Source organism: Ambystoma mexicanum, unplaced genomic scaffold, assembly GCF_040938575.1.
Source record: "Ambystoma mexicanum isolate Mex_15411 unplaced genomic scaffold, UKY_AmexF1_1 Mex_scaf1, whole genome shotgun sequence".
NCBI classification, from domain to species: Eukaryota; Metazoa; Chordata; class Amphibia; order Caudata; family Ambystomatidae; genus Ambystoma; species Ambystoma mexicanum.
The window spans coordinates 556,362-580,108 of NW_027182324.1; the positions used below are offsets into that span (position 1 = coordinate 556,362).

Here is a 23,747-nt window from a genome sequence, read left to right on the forward strand (position 1 = left end):
CCAATAATTCTGGACTCCACTACCTTAGAGTCATATTGCCCAAGGTTGCAATGCCATCAGAAATAGCACATATTAGAATGAGCAATTCATATTTCCTGCTAAATTTTTTGTAAAAGAAGCAAAGATACGCCTGAACAGGGACTTGAACCCTGGACCCTCAGATTAATAGTCTGATGCTCTACCTACTGAGCTATCCAGGCACAGGGATCACTGCCCATTTGAAACTTGATTTTCACTCTACAGCACCTCCATACATGGCTACCTCACTGGTCAATAAAGGAAATGAATTACTAGTGCATTACACACATTTTGACACTGGAGACATAACTTTTTTCAGTCATTCCGTATCCAGATATGGAGATTTGCAGCATCTAGGACTTTAATGTTCACCCACTTACGGATTTGAATGTTTTGCCACATTCATGAGTGCAAACTTGCTCCCCAGTAAAGACGAACATGTGCTCCTCAATGCACACACTGGGCAATGCAGTCCACTCTAAATCGACGATTAATGACATGCTCGTTTTGTGCAATGGAGTTTCAGTCAATTGGAAAACATTTTGAAAAGTTATATTGCAACAGAAGCCCAGCCTTAAAAAAGTGGATTTCACTTCTATATGATTACATGAGGAAGGAAAGGAGACCAGATGTAAAAAAGGTGCTGAGGCTTAGTTGGTTAAAGCGCCTGTCTAGTAAACAGGAGATCCTGAGTTCGAATCTCAGCAGCGCCTGTCTGCTTTTTTTTCGACCAATCTGTCTCCCCAATATTAAAACTTTGTACAAAGATTGCTATTTCATGCTATTTAGAACAACAGTCAGGCTTGAAATGTTGGCAAAGCATCCAAGAACTCTGGACTCCACTACCTTAGAGTCATATTGCCCAAGGTTGCGATGCCATCAGAAATAGCACATATTAGAATGAGCAATTCATATTTCCTGCTTAATTTTTTGTAAAAGAAGCAAAGGTACACCTGAACAGTGACTTGAACCCTGGACCCTCAGATTAAAAGTCTGATGCTCTACCGACTGAGCTATCCAGGCACAGGGATCACTGCCCATTTGAAACTTGATTTTCACTCTACAGCACCTCCATACATGGCTACCTCACTGGTCAATAAAGGAAATGAATTACTAGTGCATTACACACATTTTGACACTGGAGACATAACTTTTTTCAGTCATTCCGTATCCAGATATAGAGATTTGCAGCATCTAGGACTTTAATGTTCACCCACTTACGGATTTGAATGTTTTGCCACATTCATGAGTGCAAACTTGCTCCCCAGTAAAGACGAACATGTGCTCCTCAATGCACACACTGGGCAATGCAGTCCACTCTAAATCGATGATTAATGACATGCTCGTTTTGTGCAATGGAGTTTCAGTCAATTGGAAAACATTTTGAAAAGTTATATTGCAACAGAAGCCCACCCTTAAAAAAGTGGATTTCACTTCTAAATGATTACATGAGGAAGGAAAGGAGACCAGATGCAAAAAAGGTGCTGTGGCTTAGTTGGTTAAAGCGCCTGTCTAGTAAACAGGAGATCCTGAGTTTGAATCTCAGCAGCGCCTGTCTGCTTTTTTTCGACCAATCTGTCTCCCCAATATTAAAACTTTGTACAAAGATTGCTATTTCATGCTATTTAGAAGCACAGTCAGGCTTGAAATGTTGGCAAAGCATCCAAGAACTCTGGACTCCACTACCTTAGAGTCATATTGCCCAAGGTTGCGATGCCATCAGAAATAGCACATATTAGAATGAGCAATTCATATTTCCTGCTTAATTTTTTGTAAAAGAAGCAAAGGTACGCCTGACCAGGGACTTGAACCCTGGACCCTCAAATTAAAAGTCTGATGCTCTACCGACTGAGCTATCCAGGCACAGGGATCACTGCCATTTGAAACTTGATTTTCACTCTACAGCACCTCCATACATGGCTACCTCACTGGTCAATAAAGGAAATGAATTACTAGTGCATTACACACATTTTGACACTGGAGACATAACTTTTTTCAGTCATTCCGTATCCAGATATAGAGATTTGCAGCATCTAGGACTTTAATGTTCACCCACTTACGGATTTGAATGTTTTGCACATTCATGAGTGCAAAGTTGCTCCCCAGTAAAGACGAACATGTGCTCCTCAATGCACACACTGGGCAATGCAGTCCACTCTAAATCGACGATTAATGACATGCTCGTTTTGTGCAATGGAGTTTCAGTCAATTGGAAAACATTTTGAAAAGTTATATTGCAACAGAAGCCCAGCCTTAAAAAAAATGGATTTCACTTCTAAATGATTACATGAGGAAGGAAAGGAGACCAGATGCAAAAAAGGTGCTGTGGCTTAGTTGGTTAAAGCGCCTGTCTAGTAAACAGGAGATCCTGAGTTCGAATCTCAGCAGCGCCTGTCTGCTTTTTTTTCGACCAATCTGTCTCCCCAATATTAAAACTTTGTACAAAGATTGCTATTTCATGCTATTTAGAAGCACAGTCAGGCTTGAAATGTTGGCAAAGCATCCAAAAACTCTGGACTCCACTACCTTAGAGTCATATTGCCCAAGGTTGCGATGCCATCAGAAATAGCACATATTAGAATGAGCAATTCATATTTCCTGCTTAATTTTTTGTAAAAGAAGCAAAGGTACGCCTGAACAGTGACTTGAACCCTGGACCCTCAGATTAAAAGTCTGATGCTCTACCGACTGAGCTATCCAGGCAGAGGGATCACTGCCCATTTGAAACTTGATTTTCACTCTACAGCACCTCCATACATGGCTACCTCACTGGTCAATAAAGGAAATGAATTACTAGTGCATTACACACATTTTGACACTGGAGACATAACTTTTTTCAGTCATTCCGTATCCAGATATAGAGATTTGCAGCATCTAGGACTTTAATGTTCACCCACTTACGGATTTGAATGTTTTGCTACATTCATGAGTGCAAACTTGCTCCCCAGTAAAGACGAACATGTGCTCCTCAATGCACACACTGGGCAATGCAGTCCACTCTAAATCGACGATTAATGACATGCTCGTTTTGTGCAATGGAGTTTCAGTCAATTGGAAAACATTTTGAAAAGTTATATTGCAACAGAAGCCCAGCCTTAAAAAAAATGGATTTCACTTCTAAATGATTACATGAGGAAGGAAAGGAGACCAGATGCAAAAAAGGTGCTGTGGCTTAGTTGGTTAAAGTGCCTGTCTAGTAAACAGGAGATCCTGAGTTCGAATCTCAGCAGCGCCTGTCTGCTTTTTTTTCGACCAATCTGTCTCCCCAATATTAAAACTTTGTACAAAGATTGCTATTTCATGCTATTTAGAAGCACAGTCAGGCTTGAAATGTTGGCAAAGCATCCAAAAACTCTGGACTCCACTACCTTAGAGTCATATTGCCCAAGGTTGCGATGCCAACAGAAATAGCACATATTAGAATGAGCAATTCATATTTCCTGCTTAATTTTTTGTAAAAGAAGCAAAGGTACGCCTGAACAGGGACTTGAACCCTGGACCCTCAGATTAAAAGTCTGATGCTCTACCGACTGAGCTATCCAGGCACAGGGATCACTGCCCATGTGAAACTTGATTTTCACTCTACAGCACCTCCATACATGGCTACCTCACTGGTCAATAAAGGAAATGAATTACTAGTGCATTACACACATTTTGACACTGGAGACATAACTTTTTTCAGTCATTCCGTATCCAGATATAGAGATTTGCAGCATCTAGGACTTTAATGTTCACCCACTTACGGATTTGAATGTTTTGCCACTTTCATGAGTGCAAACTTGCTCCCCAGTAAAGACTAACATGTGCTCCTCAATGCACACACTGGGCAATGCAGTCCACTCTAAATCGACGATTAATGACATGCTCGTTTTGTGCAATGGAGTTTCAGTCAATTGGAAAACATTTTGTAAAGTTATATTGCAACAGAAGCCCAGCCTTAAAAAAAGTGAATTTCACTTCTAAATGATTACATGAGGAAGGAAAGGAGACCAGATGCAAAAGAGGTGCTGTGGCTTAGTTGGTTAAAGCGCCTGTCTAGTAAACATGAGATCCAGAGTTCGAATCTCAGCAGCGCCTGTCTGCTTTTTTTTCGACCAATCTGTCTCCCCAATTTTAAAACTTTGTAAAAAGATTGTTATTTCATGCTATTTAGAAGCACAGTCAGGCTTGAAATGTTGGCAAAGCATCCAATAATTCTGGACTCCACTACCTTAGAGTCATATTGCCCAAGGTTGCGATGCCATCAGAATTAGCACATATTAGAATGAGCAATTCATATTTCCTGCTAATTTTTTTGTAAAAGAAGCAAAGATACACGTGAACAGGGACTTGAACCCTGGACCCTCAGATTAAAAGTCTGATGCTCTACCGACTGAGCTATCCAGGCACAGGGATCACTGCCCATTTGAAACTTGATTTTCACTCTACAGCACCTCCATACATGGCTACCTCACTGGTCAATAAAGGAAATGAATTACTAGTGCATTACACACATTTTGACACTGGAGACATAACTTTTTTCAGTCATTCCGTATCCAGATATAGAGATTTGCAGCATCTAGGACTTTAATGTTCACCCACTTACGGATTTGAATGTTTTGCCACATTCATGAGTGCAAACTTGCTCCCCAGTAAAGACGAACATGTGCTCCTCAATGCACACACTGGGCAATGCAGTCCACTCTAAATCGACGATTAATGACATGCTCGTTTTGTGCAATGGAGTTTCAGTCAATTGGAAAACATTTTGTAAAGTTATATTGCAACAGAAGCCCAGCCTTAAAAAAAGTGAATTTCACTTCTAAATGATTACATGAGGAAGGAAAGGAGACCAGATGCAAAAGAGGTTCTGTGGCTTAGTTGGTTAAAGCGCCTGTCTAGTAAACAGGAGATCCGGAGTTCGAATCTCAGCAGCGCCTGTCTGCTTTTTTTTTCGACCAATCTGTCTCCCCAATTTTAAAACTTTGTACAAAGATTGTTATTTCATGCTATTTAGAAGCACAGTCAGGCTTGAAATGTTGGCAAAGCATCCAATAATTCTGGACTCCACTACCTTAGAGTCATATTGCCCAAGGTTGCAATGCCATCAGAAATAGCACATATTAGAATGAGCAATTCATATTTCCTGCTAAATTTTTTGTAAAAGAAGCAAAGATACGCCTGAACAGGGACTTGAACCCTGGACCCTCAGATTAATAGTCTGATGCTCTACCTACTGAGCTATCCAGGCACAGGGATCACTGCCCATTTGAAACTTGATTTTCACTCTACAGCACCTCCATACATGGCTACCTCACTGGTCAATAAAGGAAATGAATTACTAGTGCATTACACACATTTTGACACTGGAGACATAACTTTTTTCAGTCATTCCGTATCCAGATATGGAGATTTGCAGCATCTAGGACTTTAATGTTCACCCACTTACGGATTTGAATGTTTTGCCACATTCATGAGTGCAAACTTGCTCCCCAGTAAAGACGAACATGTGCTCCTCAATGCACACACTGGGCAATGCAGTCCACTCTAAATCGACGATTAATGACATGCTCGTTTTGTGCAATGGAGTTTCAGTCAATTGGAAAACATTTTGAAAAGTTATATTGCAACAGAAGCCCAGCCTTAAAAAAGTGGATTTCACTTCTATATGATTACATGAGGAAGGAAAGGAGACCAGATGTAAAAAAGGTGCTGAGGCTTAGTTGGTTAAAGCGCCTGTCTAGTAAACAGGAGATCCTGAGTTCGAATCTCAGCAGCGCCTGTCTGCTTTTTTTTCGACCAATCTGTCTCCCCAATATTAAAACTTTGTACAAAGATTGCTATTTCATGCTATTTAGAACAACAGTCAGGCTTGAAATGTTGGCAAAGCATCCAAGAACTCTGGACTCCACTACCTTAGAGTCATATTGCCCAAGGTTGCGATGCCATCAGAAATAGCACATATTAGAATGAGCAATTCATATTTCCTGCTTAATTTTTTGTAAAAGAAGCAAAGGTACACCTGAACAGTGACTTGAACCCTGGACCCTCAGATTAAAAGTCTGATGCTCTACCGACTGAGCTATCCAGGCACAGGGATCACTGCCCATTTGAAACTTGATTTTCACTCTACAGCACCTCCATACATGGCTACCTCACTGGTCAATAAAGGAAATGAATTACTAGTGCATTACACACATTTTGACACTGGAGACATAACTTTTTTCAGTCATTCCGTATCCAGATATAGAGATTTGCAGCATCTAGGACTTTAATGTTCACCCACTTACGGATTTGAATGTTTTGCCACATTCATGAGTGCAAACTTGCTCCCCAGTAAAGACGAACATGTGCTCCTCAATGCACACACTGGGCAATGCAGTCCACTCTAAATCGATGATTAATGACATGCTCGTTTTGTGCAATGGAGTTTCAGTCAATTGGAAAACATTTTGAAAAGTTATATTGCAACAGAAGCCCACCCTTAAAAAAGTGGATTTCACTTCTAAATGATTACATGAGGAAGGAAAGGAGACCAGATGCAAAAAAGGTGCTGTGGCTTAGTTGGTTAAAGCGCCTGTCTAGTAAACAGGAGATCCTGAGTTCGAATCTCAGCAGCGCCTGTCTGCTTTTTTTCGACCAATCTGTCTCCCCAATATTAAAACTTTGTACAAAGATTGCTATTTCATGCTATTTAGAAGCACAGTCAGGCTTGAAATGTTGGCAAAGCATCCAAGAACTCTGGACTCCACTACCTTAGAGTCATATTGCCCAAGGTTGCGATGCCATCAGAAATAGCACATATTAGAATGAGCAATTCATATTTCCTGCTTAATTTTTTGTAAAAGAAGCAAAGGTACGCCTGACCAGGGACTTGAACCCTGGACCCTCAAATTAAAAGTCTGATGCTCTACCGACTGAGCTATCCAGGCACAGGGATCACTGCCATTTGAAACTTGATTTTCACTCTACAGCACCTCCATACATGGCTACCTCACTGGTCAATAAAGGAAATGAATTACTAGTGCATTACACACATTTTGACACTGGAGACATAACTTTTTTCAGTCATTCCGTATCCAGATATAGAGATTTGCAGCATCTAGGACTTTAATGTTCACCCACTTACGGATTTGAATGTTTTGCACATTCATGAGTGCAAAGTTGCTCCCCAGTAAAGACGAACATGTGCTCCTCAATGCACACACTGGGCAATGCAGTCCACTCTAAATCGACGATTAATGACATGCTCGTTTTGTGCAATGGAGTTTCAGTCAATTGGAAAACATCTTGAAAAGTTATATTGCAACAGAAGCCCAGCCTTAAAAAAAGTGGATTTCACTTCTAAATGATTACATGAGGAAGGAAAGGAGACCAGATGCAAAAAAGGTGCTGTGGCTTAGTTGGTTAAAGCGCCTGTCTAGTAAAAAGGAGATCCTGAGTTCGAATCTCAGCAGCGCCTGTCTGCTTTTTTTTCGACCAATCTGTCTCCCCAATATTAAAACTTTGTACAAAGATTGCTATTTCATGCTATTTAGAAGCACAGTCAGGCTTGAAATGTTGGCAAAGCACCCAAGAACTCTGGTCTCCACTACCTTAGAGTCATATTGCCCAAGGTTGAGATGCCATCAGAAATAACACATATTCGAATGAGCAATTCATATTTCCTGCTTAATTTTTTGTAAAAGAAGCAAAGGTACGCTTGAACAGGGACTTGAATCCTGGACCCACAGGATCACTGCCCATTTGAAACTTGATTTTCACTCTACAGCACCTCCATACATGGCTACCTCACTGGTCAATAAAGGAAATGAATTACTAGTGCATTACACACATTTTGACACTGGAGACATGACTTTTTTCAGTCATTCCGTATCCAGATATAGAGATTTGCAGCATCTAGGACTTTAATGGTCATCCACCCCACGGATTTGAATGTTTTGCCACATTCATGAGTGCAAACTTGCTCCCCCAGTAAAGACGTACATGTTCTCCTCAATGCACACACTGGGCAATGCAGTCCACTCTAAATCGTCGATTACTGACATGCTCGTTTTGTGCAATGGAGTTTCAGTCAATTGGAAAACATTTTGAAAAGTTATATTGCAACAGAAGCCCAGCCTTAAAAAAAGTGGATTTCACTTCTAAATGATTACATGAGGAAGGAAAGGAGACCAGATGCAACAGGGACTTGAACCCTGGACCCTCAGATTAAAAGTCTGATGCTCTACCGACTGAGCTATCCAGGCACATGGATCACTGCCCATTTGAAACTTGATTTTCACTCTACAGCACCTCCATACATGGCTACCTCACTGGTCAATAAAGGAAATTAATTACTAGTGCATTACACACATTTTGACACTGGAGACATAACTTTTTCAGTCATTCCTTATCCAGATGTAGAGATTTGCAGCATCTAGGACTTTAATTGTCACCCACTTACGGATTTGAATGTTTTGCCACATTCATGAGTGCAAACTTACTCCCCAGTAAAGACGTACATGTGCTCCTCAATGCACACACTGGGCAATGCAGTCCGCTCTAAATCGACGATTAATGACATGCTCGTTTTGTGCAATGGAGTTTCCGTCAATTGGAAAACATTTTGAAAAGTTATATTGCAACAGAAGCCCAGCCTTAAAAAAAATGGATTTCACTTCTAAATGATTACATGAGGAAGGAAAGGAGACCAGATGCAAAAAAGGTGCTGTGGCTTAGTTGGTTAAAGCGCCTGTCTAGTAAACAGGAGATCCTGAGTTCGAATCTCAGCAGCGCCTGTCTGCTTTTTTTTCGACCAATCTGTCTCCCCAATATTAAAACTTTGTACAAAGATTGCTATTTCATGCTATTTAGAAGCACAGTCAGGCTTGAAATGTTGGCAAAGCATCCAAAAACTCTGGACTCCACTACCTTAGAGTCATATTGCCCAAGGTTGCGATGCCATCAGAAATAGCACATATTAGAATGAGCAATTCATATTTCCTGCTTAATTTTTTGTAAAAGAAGCAAAGGTACGCCTGAACAGTGACTTGAACCCTGGACCCTCAGATTAAAAGTCTGATGCTCTACCGACTGAGCTATCCAGGCACAGGGATCACTGCCCATTTGAAACTTGATTTTCACTCTACAGCACCTCCATACATGGCTACCTCACTGGTCAATAAAGGAAATGAATTACTAGTGCATTACACACATTTTGACACTGGAGACATAACTTTTTTCAGTCATTCCGTATCCAGATATAGAGATTTGCAGCATCTAGGACTTTAATGTTCACCCACTTACGGATTTGAATGTTTTGCTACATTCATGAGTGCAAACTTGCTCCCCAGTAAAGACGAACATGTGCTCCTCAATGCACACACTGGGCAATGCAGTCCACTCTAAATCGACGATTAATGACATGCTCGTTTTGTGCAATGGAGTTTCAGTCAATTGGAAAACATTTTGAAAAGTTATATTGCAACAGAAGCCCAGCCTTAAAAAAAATGGATTTCACTTCTAAATGATTACATGAGGAAGGAAAGGAGACCAGATGCAAAAAAGGTGCTGTGGCTTAGTTGGTTAAAGCGCCTGTCTAGTAAACAGGAGATCCTGAGTTCGAATCTCAGCAGCGCCTGTCTGCTTTTTTTCGACCAATCTGTCTCCCCAATATTAAAACTTTGTACAAAGATTGCTATTTCATGCTATTTAGAAGCACAGTCAGGCTTGAAATGTTGGCAAAGCATCCAAAAACTCTGGACTCCACTACCTTAGAGTCATATTGCCCAAGGTTGCGATGCCAACAGAAATAGCACATATTAGAATGAGCAATTCATATTTCCTGCTTAATTTTTTGTAAAAGAAGCAAAGGTACCCCTGAACAGGGACTTGAACCCTGGACCCTCAGATTAAAAGTCTGATGCTCTACCAACTGAGCTATCCAGGCACAGGGATCACTGCCCATGTGAAACTTGATTTTCACTCTACAGCACCTCCATACATGGCTACCTCACTGGTCAATAAAGGAAATGAATTACTAGTGCATTACACACATTTTGACACTGGAGACATAACTTTTTTCAGTCATTCCGTATCCAGATATAGAGATTTGCAGCATCTAGGACTTTAATGTTCACCCACTTACGGATTTGAATGTTTTGCCACTTTCATGAGTGCAAACTTGCTCCCCAGTAAAGACTAACATGTGCTCCTCAATGCACACACTGGGCAATGCAGTCCACTCTAAATCGACGATTAATGACATGCTCGTTTTGTGCAATGGAGTTTCAGTCAATTGGAAAACATTTTGTAAAGTTATATTGCAACAGAAGCCCAGCCTTAAAAAAAGTGAATTTCACTTCTAAATGATTACATGAGGAAGGAAAGGAGACCAGATGCAAAAGAGGTGCTGTGGCTTAGTTGGTTAAAGCGCCTGTCTAGTAAACATGAGATCCAGAGTTCGAATCTCAGCAGCGCCTGTCTGCTTTTTTTTCGACCAATCTGTCTCCCCAATTTTAAAACTTTGTAAAAAGATTGTTATTTCATGCTATTTAGAAGCACAGTCAGGCTTGAAATGTTGGCAAAGCATCCAATAATTCTGGACTCCACTACCTTAGAGTCATATTGCCCAAGGTTGCGATGCCATCAGAATTAGCACATATTAGAATGAGCAATTCATATTTCCTGCTAATTTTTTTGTAAAAGAAGCAAAGATACACGTGAACAGGGACTTGAACCCTGGACCCTCAGATTAAAAGTCTGATGCTCTACCGACTGAGCTATCCAGGCACAGGGATCACTGCCCATTTGAAACTTGATTTTCACTCTACAGCACCTCCATACATGGCTACCTCACTGGTCAATAAAGGAAATGAATTACTAGTGCATTACACACATTTTGACACTGGAGACATAACTTTTTTCAGTCATTCCGTATCCAGATATAGAGATTTGCAGCATCTAGGACTTTAATGTTCACCCACTTACGGATTTGAATGTTTTGCCACATTCATGAGTGCAAACTTGCTCCCCAGTAAAGACGAACATGTGCTCCTCAATGCACACACTGGGCAATGCAGTCCACTCTAAATCGACGATTAATGACATGCTCGTTTTGTGCAATGGAGTTTCAGTCAATTGGAAAACATTTTGTAAAGTTATATTGCAACAGAAGCCCAGCCTTAAAAAAAGTGAATTTCACTTCTAAATGATTACATGAGGAAGGAAAGGAGACCAGATGCAAAAGAGGTTCTGTGGCTTAGTTGGTTAAAGCGCCTGTCTAGTAAACAGGAGATCCGGAGTTCGAATCTCAGCAGCGCCTGTCTGCTTTTTTTTTCGACCAATCTGTCTCCCCAATTTTAAAACTTTGTACAAAGATTGTTATTTCATGCTATTTAGAAGCACAGTCAGGCTTGAAATGTTGGCAAAGCATCCAATAATTCTGGACTCCACTACCTTAGAGTCATATTGCCCAAGGTTGCGATGCCATCAGAAATAGCACATATTAGAATGAGCAATTCATATTTCCTGCTAAATTTTTTGTAAAAGAAGCAAAGATACGCCTGAACAGGGACTTGAACCCTGGACCCTCAGATTAATAGTCTGATGCTCTACCTACTGAGCTATCCAGGCACAGGGATCACTGCCCATTTGAAACTTGATTTTCACTCTACAGCACCTCCATACATGGCTACCTCACTGGTCAATAAAGGAAATGAATTACTAGTGCATTACACACATTTTGACACTGGAGACATAACTTTTTTCAGTCATTCCGTATCCAGATATGGAGATTTGCAGCATCTAGGACTTTAATGTTCACCCACTTACGGATTTGAATGTTTTGCCACATTCATGAGTGCAAACTTGCTCCCCAGTAAAGACGAACATGTGCTCCTCAATGCACACACTGGGCAATGCAGTCCACTCTAAATCGACGATTAATGACATGCTCGTTTTGTGCAATGGAGTTTCAGTCAATTGGAAAACATTTTGAAAAGTTATATTGCAACAGAAGCCCAGCCTTAAAAAAGTGGATTTCACTTCTATATGATTACATGAGGAAGGAAAGGAGACCAGATGTAAAAAAGGTGCTGAGGCTTAGTTGGTTAAAGCGCCTGTCTAGTAAACAGGAGATCCTGAGTTCGAATCTCAGCAGCGCCTGTCTGCTTTTTTTTCGACCAATCTGTCTCCCCAATATTAAAACTTTGTACAAAGATTGCTATTTCATGCTATTTAGAACAACAGTCAGGCTTGAAATGTTGGCAAAGCATCCAAGAACTCTGGACTCCACTACCTTAGAGTCATATTGCCCAAGGTTGCGATGCCATCAGAAATAGCACATATTAGAATGAGCAATTCATATTTCCTGCTTAATTTTTTGTAAAAGAAGCAAAGGTACACCTGAACAGTGACTTGAACCCTGGACCCTCAGATTAAAAGTCTGATGCTCTACCGACTGAGCTATCCAGGCACAGGGATCACTGCCCATTTGAAACTTGATTTTCACTCTACAGCACCTCCATACATGGCTACCTCACTGGTCAATAAAGGAAATGAATTACTAGTGCATTACACACATTTTGACACTGGAGACATAACTTTTTTCAGTCATTCCGTATCCAGATATAGAGATTTGCAGCATCTAGGACTTTAATGTTCACCCACTTACGGATTTGAATGTTTTGCCACATTCATGAGTGCAAACTTGCTCCCCAGTAAAGACGAACATGTGCTCCTCAATGCACACACTGGGCAATGCAGTCCACTCTAAATCGATGATTAATGACATGCTCGTTTTGTGCAATGGAGTTTCAGTCAATTGGAAAACATTTTGAAAAGTTATATTGCAACAGAAGCCCACCCTTAAAAAAGTGGATTTCACTTCTAAATGATTACATGAGGAAGGAAAGGAGACCAGATGCAAAAAAGGTGCTGTGGCTTAGTTGGTTAAAGCGCCTGTCTAGTAAACAGGAGATCCTGAGTTCGAATCTCAGCAGCGCCTGTCTGCTTTTTTTCGACCAATCTGTCTCCCCAATATTAAAACTTTGTACAAAGATTGCTATTTCATGCTATTTAGAAGCACAGTCAGGCTTGAAATGTTGGCAAAGCATCCAAGAACTCTGGACTCCACTACCTTAGAGTCATATTGCCCAAGGTTGCGATGCCATCAGAAATAGCACATATTAGAATGAGCAATTCATATTTCCTGCTTAATTTTTTGTAAAAGAAGCAAAGGTACGCCTGACCAGGGACTTGAACCCTGGACCCTCAAATTAAAAGTCTGATGCTCTACCGACTGAGCTATCCAGGCACAGGGATCACTGCCATTTGAAACTTGATTTTCACTCTACAGCACCTCCATACATGGCTACCTCACTGGTCAATAAAGGAAATGAATTACTAGTGCATTACACACATTTTGACAATGGAGACATAACTTTTTTCAGTCATTCCGTATCCAGATATAGAGATTTGCAGCATCTAGGACTTTAATGTTCACCCACTTACGGATTTGAATGTTTTGCCACATTCATGAGTGCAAAGTTGCTCCCCAGTAAAGACGAACATGTGCTCCTCAATGCACACACTGGGCAATGCAGTCCACTCTAAATCGACGATTAATGACATGCTCGTTTTGTGCAATGGAGTTTCAGTCAATTGGAAAACATCTTGAAAAGTTATATTGCAACAGAAGCCCAGCCTTAAAAAAAGTGGATTTCACTTCTAAATGATTACATGAGGAAGGAAAGGAGACCAGATGCAAAAAAGGTGCTGTGGCTTAGTTGGTTAAAGCGCCTGTCTAGTAAAAAGGAGATCCTGAGTTCGAATCTCAGCAGCGCCTGTCTGCTTTTTTTTCGACCAATCTGTCTCCCCAATATTAAAACTTTGTACAAAGATTGCTATTTCATGCTATTTAGAAGCACAGTCAGGCTTGAAATGTTGGCAAAGCACCCAAGAACTCTGGTCTCCACTACCTTAGAGTCATATTGCCCAAGGTTGAGATGCCATCAGAAATAACACATATTCGAATGAGCAATTCATATTTCCTGCTTAATTTTTTGTAAAAGAAGCAAAGGTACGCTTGAACAGGGACTTGAATCCTGGACCCACAGGATCACTGCCCATTTGAAACTTGATTTTCACTCTACAGCACCTCCATACATGGCTACCTCACTGGTCAATAAAGGAAATGAATTACTAGTGCATTACACACATTTTGACACTGGAGACATGACTTTTTTCAGTCATTCCGTATCCAGATATAGAGATTTGCAGCATCTAGGACTTTAATGGTCATCCACCCCACGGATTTGAATGTTTTGCCACATTCATGAGTGCAAACTTGCTCCCCCAGTAAAGACGTACATGTTCTCCTCAATGCACACACTGGGCAATGCAGTCCACTCTAAATCGTCGATTACTGACATGCTCGTTTTGTGCAATGGAGTTTCAGTCAATTGGAAAACATTTTGAAAAGTTATATTGCAACAGAAGCCCAGCCTTAAAAAAAGTGGATTTCACTTCTAAATGATTACATGAGGAAGGAAAGGAGACCAGATGCAACAGGGACTTGAACCCTGGACCCTCAGATTAAAAGTCTGATGCTCTACCGACTGAGCTATCCAGGCACATGGATCACTGCCCATTTGAAACTTGATTTTCACTCTACAGCACCTCCATACATGGCTACCTCACTGGTCAATAAAGGAAATTAATTACTAGTGCATTACACACATTTTGACACTGGAGACATAACTTTTTCAGTCATTCCTTATCCAGATGTAGAGATTTGCAGCATCTAGGACTTTAATTGTCACCCACTTACGGATTTGAATGTTTTGCCACATTCATGAGTGCAAACTTACTCCCCAGTAAAGACGTACATGTGCTCCTCAATGCACACACTGGGCAATGCAGTCCGCTCTAAATCGACGATTAATGACATGCTCGTTTTGTGCAATGGAGTTTCCGTCAATTGGAAAACATTTTGAAAAGTTATATTGCAACAGAAGCCCAGCCTTAAAAAAAATGGATTTCACTTCTAAATGATTACATGAGGAAGGAAAGGAGACCAGATGCAAAAAAGGTGCTGTGGCTTAGTTGGTTAAAGCGCCTGTCTAGTAAACAGGAGATCCTGAGTTCGAATCTCAGCAGCGCCTGTCTGCTTTTTTTTCGACCAATCTGTCTCCCCAATATTAAAACTTTGTACAAAGATTGCTATTTCATGCTATTTAGAAGCACAGTCAGGCTTGAAATGTTGGCAAAGCATCCAAAAACTCTGGACTCCACTACCTTAGAGTCATATTGCCCAAGGTTGCGATGCCATCAGAAATAGCACATATTAGAATGAGCAATTCATATTTCCTGCTTAATTTTTTGTAAAAGAAGCGAAGGTACACCTGAGCAGGGACTTGAACCCTAGACCCTCAGATTAAAAGTCTGATACTCTACCGACTGAGCTATCCAGGCACAGGGATCACTGCCCATTTGAAACTTGATTTTCACTCTACAGCACCTTCATACATGGCTACCTCACTGGTCAATAAAGGAAATGAATTACTAGTGCATTACACACATTTTGACACTGGAGACATAACTTTTTTCAGTCATTCCGTATCCAGATATAGAGATTTGCAGCATCTAGGACTTTAATGTTCACCCACTTACGGATTTGAATGTTTTGCCACATTCATGAGTGCAAACTTGCTCCCCAGTAAAGACGAACATGTGCTCCTCAATGCACACACTGGACAATGCAGTCCACTCTAAATCGACGATTAATGACATGCTCGTTTTGTGCAATGGAGTTTCAGTCAATTGGAAAACATTTTGAAAAGTTATATTGCAACAGAAGCCCAGCCTTAAAAAAAATGGATTTCACTTCTAAATGATTACATGAGGAAGGAAAGGAGACCAGATGCAAAAAAGGTGCTGTGGCTTAGTTGGTTAAAGCGCCTGTCTAGTAAACAGGAGATCCTGAGTTCGAATCTCAGCAGCGCATGTCTGCTTTTTTTTCGACCAATCTGTCTCCCCAATATTAAAACTTTGTACAAAGATTGCTATTTCATGCTATTTAGAAGCACAGTCAGGCTTGAAATGTTGGCAAAGCATCCAAAAACTCTGGACTCCACTACCTTAGAGTCATATTGCCCAAGGTTGCGATGCCATCAGAAATAGCACATATTAGAATGAGCAATTCATATTTCCTGCTTAATTTTTTGTAAAAGAAGCAAAGGTACACCTGAACAGTGACTTGAACCCTGGACCCTCAGATTAAAAGTCTGATGCTCTACCGACTGAGCTATCCAGGCACAGGGATCACTGCCCATTTGAAACTTGATTTTCACTCTACAGCACCTCCATACATGGCTACCTCACTGGTCAATAAAGGAAATGAATTACTAGTGCATTACACACATTTTGACACTGGAGACATAACTTTTTTCAGTCATTCCGTATCCAGATATAGAGATTTGCAGCATCTAGGACTTTAATGTTCACCCACTTACGGATTTGAATGTTTTGCCACATTCATGAGTGCAAACTTGCTCCCCAGTAAAGACGAACATGTGCTCCTCAATGCACACACTGGGCAATGCAGTCCACTCTAAATCGATGATTAATGACATGCTCGTTTTGTGCAATGGAGTTTCAGTCAATTGGAAAACATTTTGAAAAGTTATATTGCAACAGAAGCCCACCCTTAAAAAAGTGGATTTCACTTCTAAATGATTACATGAGGAAGGAAAGGAGACCAGATGCAAAAAAGGTGCTGTGGCTTAGTTGGTTAAAGCGCCTGTCTAGTAAACAGGAGATCCTGAGTTCGAATCTCAGCAGCGCCTGTCTGCTTTTTTTCGACCAATCTGTCTCCCCAATATTAAAACTTTGTACAAAGATTGCTATTTCATGCTATTTAGAAGCACAGTCAGGCTTGAAATGTTGGCAAAGCATCCAAGAACTCTGGACTCCACTACCTTAGAGTCATATTGCCCAAGGTTGCGATGCCATCAGAAATAGCACATATTAGAATGAGCAATTCATATTTCCTGCTTAATTTTTTGTAAAAGAAGCAAAGGTACGCCTGACCAGGGACTTGAACCCTGGACCCTCAAATTAAAAGTCTGATGCTCTACCGACTGAGCTATCCAGGCACAGGGATCACTGCCATTTGAAACTTGATTTTCACTCTACAGCACCTCCATACATGGCTACCTCACTGGTCAATAAAGGAAATGAATTACTAGTGCATTACACACATTTTGACACTGGAGACATAACTTTTTTCAGTCATTCCGTATCCAGATATAGAGATTTGCAGCATCTAGGACTTTAATGTTCACCCACTTACGGATTTGAATGTTTTGCCACATTCATGAGTGCAAAGTTGCTCCCCAGTAAAGACGAACATGTGCTCCTCAATGCACACACTGGGCAATGCAGTCCACTCTAAATCGACGATTAATGACATGCTCGTTTTGTGCAATGGAGTTTCAGTCAATTGGAAAACATCTTGAAAAGTTATATTGCAACAGAAGCCCAGCCTTAAAAAAAGTGGATTTCACTTCTAAATGATTACATGAGGAAGGAAAGGAGACCAGATGCAAAAAAGGTGCTGTGGCTTAGTTGGTTAAAGCGCCTGTCTAGTAAAAAGGAGATCCTGAGTTCGAATCTCAGCAGCGCCTGTCTGCTTTTTTTTCGACCAATCTGTCTCCCCAATATTAAAACTTTGTACAAAGATTGCTATTTCATGCTATTTAGAAGCACAGTCAGGCTTGAAATGTTGGCAAAGCACCCAAGAACTCTGGTCTCCACTACCTTAGAGTCATATTGCCCAAGGTTGAGATGCCATCAGAAATAACACATATTCGAATGAGCAATTCATATTTCCTGCTTAATTTTTTGTAAAAGAAGCAAAGGTACGCTTGAACAGGGACTTGAATCCTGGACCCACAGGATCACTGCCCATTTGAAACTTGATTTTCACTCTACAGCACCTCCATACATGGCTACCTCACTGGTCAATAAAGGAAATGAATTACTAGTGCATTACACACATTTTGACACTGGAGACATGACTTTTTTCAGTCATTCCGTATCCAGATATAGAGATTTGCAGCATCTAGGACTTTAATGGTCATCCACCCCACGGATTTGAATGTTTTGCCACATTCATGAGTGCAAACTTGCTCCCCCAGTAAAGACGTACATGTTCTCCTCAATGCACACACTGGGCAATGCAGTCCACTCTAAATCGTCGATTACTGACATGCTCGTTTTGTGCAATGGAGTTTCAGTCAATTGGAAAACATTTTGAAAAGTTATATTGCAACAGAAGCCCAGCCTTCAAAAAAAGTGGATTTCACTTCTAAATGATTACATGAGGAAGGAAAGGAGACCAGATGCAACAGGGACTTGAACCCTGGACCCTCAGATTAAAAGTCTGATGCTCTACCGACTGAGCTATCCAGGCACATGGATCACTGCCCATTTGAAACTTGATTTTCACTCTACAGCACCTCCATACATGGCTACCTCACTGGTCAATAAAGGAAATTAATTACTAGTGCATTACACACATTTTGACACTGGAGACATAACTTTTTCAGTCATTCCTTATCCAGATGTAGAGATTTGCAGCATCTAGGACTTTAATTGTCACCCACTTACGGATTTGAATGTTTTGCCACATTCATGAGTGCAAACTTACTCCCCAGTAAAGACGTACATGTGCTCCTCAATGCACACACTGGGCAATGCAGTCCGCTCTAAATCGACGATTAATGACATGCTCGTTTTGTGCAATGGAGTTTCCGTCAATTGGAAAACATTTTGAAAAGTTATATTGCAACAGAAGCCCAGCCTTAAAAAAAATGGATTTCACTTCTAAATGATTACATGAGGAAGGAAAGGAGACCAGATGCAAAAAAGGTGCTGTGGCTTAGTTGGTTAAAGCGCCTGTCTAGTAAACAGGAGATCCTGAGTTCGAATCTCAGCAGCGCCTGTCTGCTTTTTTTTCGACCAATCTGTCTCCCCAATATTAAAACTTTGTACAAAGATTGCTATTTCATGCTATTTAGAAGCACAGTCAGGCTTGAAATGTTGGCAAAGCATCCAAAAACTCTGGACTCCACTACCTTAGAGTCATATTGCCCAAGGTTGCGATGCCATCAGAAATAGCACATATTAGAATGAGCAATTCATATTTCCTGCTTAATTTTTTGTAAAAGAAGCGAAGGTACGCCTGAGCAGGGACTTGAACCCTAGACCCTCAGATTAAAAGTCTGATACTCTACCGACTGAGCTATCCAGGCACAGGGATCACTGCCCATTTGAAACTTGATTTTCACTCTACAGCACCTTCATACATGGCTACCTCACTGGTCAATAAAGGAAATGAATTACTAGTGCATTACACACATTTTGACACTGGAGACATAACTTTTTTCAGTCATTCCGTATCCAGATATAGAGATTTGCAGCATCTAGGACTTTAATGTTCACCCACTTACGGATTTGAATGTTTTGCCACATTCATGAGTGCAAACTTGCTCCCCAGTAAAGACGAACATGTGCTCCTCAATGCACACACTGGACAATGCAGTCCACTCTAAATCGACGATTAATGACATGCTCGTTTTGTGCAATGGAGTTTCAGTCAATTGGAAAACATTTTGAAAAGTTATATTGCAACAGAAGCCCAGCCTTAAAAAAAATGGATTTCACTTCTAAATGATTACATGAGGAAGGAAAGGAGACCAGATGCAAAAAAGGTGCTGTGGCTTAGTTGGTTAAAGCGCCTGTCTAGTAAACAGGAGATCCTGAGTTCGAATCTCAGCAGCGCATGTCTGCTTTTTTTTCGACCAATCTGTCTCCCCAATATTAAAACTTTGTACAAAGATTGCTATTTCATGCTATTTAGAAGCACAGTCAGGCTTGAAATGTTGGCAAAGCATCCAAAAACTCTGGACTCCACTACCTTAGAGTCATATTGCCCAAGGTTGCGATGCCATCAGAAATAGCACATATTAGAATGAGCAATTCATATTTCCTGCTTAATTTTTTGTAAAAGAAGCAAAGGTACACCTGAACAGTGACTTGAACCCTGGACCCTCAGATTAAAAGTCTGATGCTCTACCGACTGAGCTATCCAGGCACAGGGATCACTGCCCATTTGAAACTTGATTTTCACTCTACAGCACCTCCATACATGGCTACCTCACTGGTCAATAAAGGAAATGAATTACTAGTGCATTACACACATTTTGACACTGGAGACATAACTTTTTTCAGTCATTCCGTATCCAGATATAGAGATTTGCAGCATCTAGGACTTTAATGTTCACCCACTTACGGATTTGAATGTTTTGCCACATTCATGAGTGCAAACTTGCTCCCCAGTAAAGACGAACATGTGCTCCTCAATGCACACACTGGGCAATGCAGTCCACTCTAAATCGATGATTAATGACATGCTCGTTTTGTGCAATGGAGTTTCAGTCAATTGGAAAACATTTTGAAAAGTTATATTGCAACAGAAGCCCACCCTTAAAAAAGTGGATTTCACTTCTAAATGATTACATGAGGAAGGAAAGGAGACCAGATGCAAAAAAGGTGCTGTGGCTTAGTTGGTTAAAGCGCCTGTCTAGTAAACAGGAGATCCTGAGTTCGAATCTCAGCAGCGCCTGTCTGCTTTTTTTCGACCAATCTGTCTCCCCAATATTAAAACTTTGTACAAAGATTGCTATTTCATGCTATTTAGAAGCACAGTCAGGCTTGAAATGTTGGCAAAGCATCCAAGAACTCTGGACTCCACTACCTTAGAGTCATATTGCCCAAGGTTGCGATGCCATCAGAAATAGCACATATTAGAATGAGCAATTCATATTTCCTGCTTAATTTTTTGTAAAAGAAGCAAAGGTACGCCTGAACAGTGACTTGAACCCTGGACCCTCAGATTAAAAGTCTGATGCTCTACCGACTGAGCTATCCAGGCACAGGGATCACTGCCCATTTGAAACTTGATTTTCACTCTACAGCACCTCCATACATGGCTACCTCACTGGTCAATAAAGGAAATGAATTACTAGTGCATTACACACATTTTGACACTGGAGACATAACTTTTTTCAGTCATTCCGTATCCAGATATAGAGATTTGCAGCATCTAGGACTTTAATGTTCACCCACTTACGGATTTGAATGTTTTGCTACATTCATGAGTGCAAACTTGCTCCCCAGTAAAGACGAACATGTGCTCCTCAATGCACACACTGGGCAATGCAGTCCACTCTAAATCGACGATTAATGACATGCTCGTTTTGTGCAATGGAGTTTCAGTCAATTGGAAAACATTTTGAAAAGTTATATTGCAACAGAAGCCCAGCCTTAAAAAAAATGGATTTCACTTCTAAATGATTACATGAGGAAGGAAAGGAGACCAGATGCAAAAAAGGTGCTGTGGCTTAGTTGGTTAAAGTGCCTGTCTAGTAAACAGGAGATCCTGAGTTCGAATCTCAGCAGCGCCTGTCTGCTTTTTTTTCGACCAATCTGTCTCCCCAATATTAAAACTTTGTACAAAGATTGCTATTTCATGCTATTTAGAAGCACAGTCAGGCTTGAAATGTTGGCAAAGCATCCAAAAACTCTGGACTCCACTACCTTAGAGTCATATTGCCCAAGGTTGCGATGCCAACAGAAATAGCACATATTAGAATGAGCAATTCATATTTCCTGCTTAATTTTTTGTAAAAGAAGCAAAGGTACGCCTGAACAGGGACTTGAACCCTGAACCCTCAGATTAAAAGTCTGATGCTCTACCGACTGAGCTATCCAGGCACAGGGATCACTGCCCATGTGAAACTTGATTTTCACTCTACAGCACCTCCATACATGGCTACCTCACTGGTCAATAAAGGAAATGAATTACTAGTGCATTACACACATTTTGACACTGGAGACATAACTTTTTTCAGTCATTCCGTATCCAGATATAGAGATTTGCAGCATCTAGGACTTTAATGTTCACCCACTTACGGATTTGAATGTTTTGCCACTTTCATGAGTGCAAACTTGCTCCCCAGTAAAGACTAACATGTGCTCCTCAATGCACACACTGGGCAATGCAGTCCACTCTAAATCGACGATTAATGACATGCTCGTTTTGTGCAATGGAGTTTCAGTCAATTGGAAAACATTTTGTAAAGTTATATTGCAACAGAAGCCCAGCCTTAAAAAAAGTGAATTTCACTTCTAAATGATTACATGAGGAAGGAAAGGAGACCAGATGCAAAAGAGGTGCTGTGGCTTAGTTGGTTAAAGCGCCTGTCTAGTAAACATGAGATCCAGAGTTCGAATCTCAGCAGCGCCTGTCTGCTTTTTTTTCGACCAATCTGTCTCCCCAATTTTAAAACTTTGTAAAAAGATTGTTATTTCATGCTATTTAGAAGCACAGTCAGGCTTGAAATGTTGGCAAAGCATCCAATAATTCTGGACTCCACTACCTTAGAGTCATATTGCCCAAGGTTGCGATGCCATCAGAATTAGCACATATTAGAATGAGCAATTCATATTTCCTGCTAATTTTTTTGTAAAAGAAGCAAAGATACACGTGAACAGGGACTTGAACCCTGGACCCTCAGATTAAAAGTCTGATGCTCTACCGACTGAGCTATCCAGGCACAGGGATCACTGCCCATTTGAAACTTGATTTTCACTCTACAGCACCTCCATACATGGCTACCTCACTGGTCAATAAAGGAAATGAATTACTAGTGCATTACACACATTTTGACACTGGAGACATAACTTTTTTCAGTCATTCCGTATCCAGATATAGAGATTTGCAGCATCTAGGACTTTAATGTTCACCCACTTACGGATTTGAATGTTTTGCCACATTCATGAGTGCAAACTTGCTCCCCAGTAAAGACGAACATGTGCTCCTCAATGCACACACTGGGCAATGCAGTCCACTCTAAATCGACGATTAATGACATGCTCGTTTTGTGCAATGGAGTTTCAGTCAATTGGAAAACATTTTGTAAAGTTATATTGCAACAGAAGCCCAGCCTTAAAAAAAGTGAATTTCACTTCTAAATGATTACATGAGGAAGGAAAGGAGACCAGATGCAAAAGAGGTTCTGTGGCTTAGTTGGTTAAAGCGCCTGTCTAGTAAACAGGAGATCCGGAGTTCGAATCTCAGCAGCGCCTGTCTGCTTTTTTTTTCGACCAATCTGTCTCCCCAATTTTAAAACTTTGTACAAAGATTGTTATTTCATGCTATTTAGAAGCACAGTCAGGCTTGAAATGTTGGCAAAGCATCCAATAATTCTGGACTCCACTACCTTAGAGTCATATTGCCCAAGGTTGCGATGCCATCAGAAATAGCACATATTAGAATGAGCAATTCATATTTCCTGCTAAATTTTTTGTAAAAGAAGCAAAGATACGCCTGAACAGGGACTTGAACCCTGGACCCTCAGATTAATAGTCTGATGCTCTACCTACTGAGCTATCCAGGCACAGGGATCACTGCCCATTTGAAACTTGATTTTCACTCTACAGCACCTCCATACATGGCTACCTCACTGGTCAATAAAGGAAATGAATTACTAGTGCATTACACACATTTTGACACTGGAGACATAACTTTTTTCAGTCATTCCGTATCCAGATATGGAGATTTGCAGCATCTAGGACTTTAATGTTCACCCACTTACGGATTTGAATGTTTTGCCACATTCATGAGTGCAAACTTGCTCCCC

The 23,747-nt window shown here is 40.7% G+C and overlaps 5 non-coding genes across 5 annotated transcripts; all 5 read right to left on the minus strand.

Moving 5' to 3' along the window:
- Positions 1–127: 127 nt before the first annotated feature.
- TRNAN-AUU (transfer RNA asparagine (anticodon AUU)) lies at positions 128–200 on the minus strand. Its single transcript has one exon. It is a non-coding gene; the product is annotated as a tRNA-Asn (tRNA).
- Positions 201–3,490: 3,290 nt separating this feature from the next.
- On the minus strand, positions 3,491–3,563 carry TRNAK-UUU (transfer RNA lysine (anticodon UUU)). Its single transcript has one exon. It is a non-coding gene; the product is annotated as a tRNA-Lys (tRNA).
- A 1,612-nt stretch (positions 3,564–5,175) lies between these two features.
- Positions 5,176–5,248, minus strand: TRNAN-AUU (transfer RNA asparagine (anticodon AUU)). The gene has a single exon. It is a non-coding gene; the product is annotated as a tRNA-Asn (tRNA).
- Positions 5,249–11,540: 6,292 nt separating this feature from the next.
- On the minus strand, positions 11,541–11,613 carry TRNAN-AUU (transfer RNA asparagine (anticodon AUU)). Its single transcript has one exon. It is a non-coding gene; the product is annotated as a tRNA-Asn (tRNA).
- An 11,818-nt stretch (positions 11,614–23,431) lies between these two features.
- Positions 23,432–23,504, minus strand: TRNAN-AUU (transfer RNA asparagine (anticodon AUU)). Its single transcript has one exon. It is a non-coding gene; the product is annotated as a tRNA-Asn (tRNA).
- Positions 23,505–23,747: the final 243 nt, after the last annotated feature.